At 34.7% G+C, this 4,055-nt stretch overlaps 1 non-coding gene across 1 annotated transcript; it reads right to left on the bottom strand.

Moving 5' to 3' along the window:
* Positions 1 to 2,841: 2,841 nt before the first annotated feature.
* On the bottom strand, positions 2,842 to 2,915 carry Trnah-gug. The gene has a single exon. It is a non-coding gene; the product is annotated as a tRNA-His (tRNA).
* Positions 2,916 to 4,055: the final 1,140 nt, after the last annotated feature.

A 4,055-nucleotide genomic window follows, 5' to 3' on the forward strand; every position in this document is an offset into this window, starting at 1 on the left:
ATAATTATATTCCGTCGACTATTTCGATTCTGCCGTCATTCAAGATGTGCCAGGAAAAATAATCAGTTCTAATAATTAGATGTTATTTCGTTAGCTGCAGGTTAGTTAAGATATTGACATATCTGACTGATCTGAAATAATCACATAAACCTATACAGTGTGGAAAAGAGTAATGGAATATATTCATTATCTTGACAACTGTTCATGTTTATGAAAAATCCCGAATCCCGTCAGATTTAAAATTCTAATTATCATTCTTTTTCGTTGAAATGCGAACCTTACCTTCAACTACTTACGAAAGACAGGCACAACCCCCAATTTTTCAATAAGGAAGTGGGGTCTTTTGATACATCGTTTTAAGGGTCATATCATTGTCTATACAGAAATGTTATCATTTTCATGTTCATTACTATAATCAAATTAGAAAAAATGAAATCCTGTGATTACTGAAATTTGGTGCAATATCAAAAACTAAAATGTAGCGAAATAATTATGAATGTGAAGTAGATGTTCAGCCTTGCCAACATCCTAACCTGAAATAAAAATTTCTTTCAACATTATTCAACATCTCAAGAGTGATCAACATAATCGCAAGGGACAAAATTTCTGAGGGGGTTGAAGGTGAAGTTCGCATTTTTACGTAGATGAATAAAACGTTAAAATTTAAGTTCGGCGTTTTTCAGGATATGTAATGAATATTTATATTAATCGAGATAATGAATTAATTCCATTTTACTTCTCCGCACTGTATGAAGTAGGGCAAAACATAACTAACCTTTGAGCGAAATGCTTTCATTGTTCAACTCGTGCTAATTTTGAACACATAACAGAATAAACATTTAAGTAGGCCTAGGTGGAAATTTGAATGGAAATAAGAGTTTTGCATGAGCTAAGCGGCAAATGAAGTAGGACAGCAAAAAATTTCCCTATGTTCAGATCGTTATATCGTCGAGATTAGTTTAGTGATCTTAGATTTTTTTCCCGTGATGCAAAGCGTTATCCTTGGTCTGTAGGCCACTGTCTCAGAGTAGTTTTTTCGCGATCCCTTCTTATTGTACAGAGTGGGAAGTAGGACAGCCGGATTTTTCCGTTTTTTGTCAGGAAAATTTGGGAATAGTAGGTCTTTTTTAATCTGGGTGGCATGTCGAGTCAACACCTACTAAACGTTTCTGTCACTTTTCAAATACATTGTGTTGCTATGGAAATTTCATGAAATTACTCCACTTTTCAATTCCAGCTAAAACTTCGTCCTTTCTTCGCTTATGTTGGATTTTACTTCAGTGCTGTGAAGCACTATCCTTGGTCCATAAATAACTGGGGCAGGGTATTTTTCCGATCTCCACTTGTTTTATAGGCTGTGAATATGGAGAAGAGGAAATTTTTCGATTTTCTGGATTTTAAATGAGAAATAGTGAGGCTCTTACGTCTTGAAAAGTTTTTCATGGTGGATTGCCACTTTTCTCCTCGATACATGTCAAGAAATTTCGTTTTTCTCGTGAAACCCTTCCCTTTTAGAAAACAATTGCTAAGTCTAAGTGTAACTTGCATCAAAAAGTAGTAATGAACATGATCAAAAGCAGGGAGGTGCAAAAAGGGATATGTCATTCGAAAAAAGTAAAACATTAATTTTTTACTGTTTTGTTCAGATTTAAACTTCGAAGGAATGTAACTAAAGTCGTTCAAACATCAGTTCAGTGAAAAATTTCATTCATCCTTCGTCTGAACTCACTTGAGATGAAACGAGTATGACGTTCATCAGTCTTTGTGAAGATAATGTGCGAACATTCAATAATCAATAAAGAGCGTGGTTCAAATGTATGAAACATATAAAGCAAAAACGTAATTCAGAATGATAAAACAAGAGAATTTCAAACTTATTCTTCCAACATTCAATACTCAGCATGGTCTAAAAACATCAGACAATCGCCAAATATTCCTTAGCAAACTGAAGGGAAAGCTCTATGAAGCAATTGTTTTTAGTAATACGTTGGTTTTCCTCTAGCCTGAACAGTTCCCTCACAATCAGTTCCATAAGATTTAACTCTCGGAGCTCTAGAATGATCACATCGAGATAGTCCAAAGTTTCTGCCTGACATTCTTTTCGAAAAAACTTCAATAGGGTTCATGTCTGGAGATCTAGGTGGAAATTTACCGCGTTTATAAGATACTCGTGACTATAATAGTGCACTGATTATGTTCAAAGAGGCCAAGAATCGCCTACAAAAGCATAATCCGTTTCCCATGGCATCTTTGAAACGGTAACTCTGAACCAAACTGTAAAAACTTTCATTTAAAATCAAGATTGAGTTTCATAGTAAAACGTGCACAGCTCAACTGCTAGTAGCTGACACTTAGACGATTGCAAATCACCTATGGTTATGGTTATTCGATCTACAATGCCAATGCACGAGATTCCGGCTTATTCATTTGTTTGGTCCATATTTTCCGTAAACCAAAAGTTTAGAATCTCCGGTATATCTTAGTCATTTCAGCCGATAATGTATAACTTGCACATCTCCATCGACTGGTATAGCCAAGAAATCTGTAATGCTCTCCAGGCTCCGCAAAATTTCATAAGACGGAAACATGTCCGTAAAACACCCTGTATATCGCAATCAATGAAAACGAAGGTATTCGAAAAGGGCGAAAATTTTTTACATAGATCGAATGTATTTCATAACCGCGCATTCCGCTTTAAATGGTACTTCAATTGTAGATTCAATATTAAAACTAATGAAATCAAATTGAGGATGATATTCTCAGTACCTACCCAGATGTCACAACTTTGTATAATGAAAAATTTGCAGCATGCCGACAAGAATTGAATTCTGAAAACAATACCTCCCAGAGCAGGACTCGAACCTACGACTCCTCGATTCACGGTCAGGTGGTCTACCAACTGAGCTATCTAGGGAGACGTGAGGATCCATCTGCAATGTCTGGAAACACTTTGTATTGGTTCTACTTGAGTACCTTCTTTGTCGACTCATGACATTATATAAATATTAACAAATTAACTGAAAATAAAAATGCAGAACCTTCTTTAGATACACTTTCAATGCATTTTTGACAACACCGGTGCGTGGTATAATAAGGAGAGACAGAAACTATAAGTAATTATAAAAATTTTGAAACAAGCAAGAAAAAGACATGAAAAAAATTACATACTCTTCAGTAACTACCCATCTTTTTTTTTGGAATTAATAATTTTCGTAATTTCGATGCGCCTACTGGCTTTCAACGAAAGTCTCATGATTTATTTTGTCGAAATCGTTGATTGAGTTATGCGGCAATTGTGAGCTACTATTGTTTACTCAGAGTGTATTCCAGCCGATAGAGATATGCAGTTTATAGATTATCACTAAAAATTGATAAAATATACTGGAAAGTTCCAAACGTATGGCTTTCGAAAAATATGGACAAATAAAGCAGCCTGTATCTTCTACAAAAGACCCTATCACCAAAGATAATTTGCAATCGTCTAATTTTCCCCAACCCGCTGTTGAACTATGTACATTTAACTATGAAACACCATGTATATTGCCTTATGGAATCAATGATGTTGATCATTCTAATTATAAGATATCCTTGATGAAGTTCAGACAGTATCTGCTAATGTTCTATAAAAAAAAAGGAGAATTTCACGAGAAGGACAGAATTACATGAAATAAAAGTATTTTCATAACAACGCAATGTGTTGAAAAAAAGAATAATCCGTCCCGATGTATTGTCCACCCAACATATAAAAACTCATAATTTCTAAATTCTACTCTCACCCTGTACAACAAGCTCTTCGCTAAGTGAATAGATCAATAAAAAGCAGGAATTCAAAAAAAAATATTCTGCGCACGTGACATGAAGATAAAGGATAAGGCATTGAATCCAACATCACCAAACTAATGTGGAATTTCGTCGAAAAATGTCCCATGTCATTTGCTGCTTAGATCATAAAAGAAAATCACATTTTTAATTGAAGAAAAACTATCATCCCAGTTCCAATTTTTCGACGAAAAATTTAATGAAATCGGTTTCCAAATCATTCGTTATTTTACATG

This window comes from Coccinella septempunctata, chromosome 3 (genome assembly GCF_907165205.1).
Source record: "Coccinella septempunctata chromosome 3, icCocSept1.1, whole genome shotgun sequence".
Classification (NCBI taxonomy): domain Eukaryota; kingdom Metazoa; phylum Arthropoda; class Insecta; order Coleoptera; family Coccinellidae; genus Coccinella; species Coccinella septempunctata.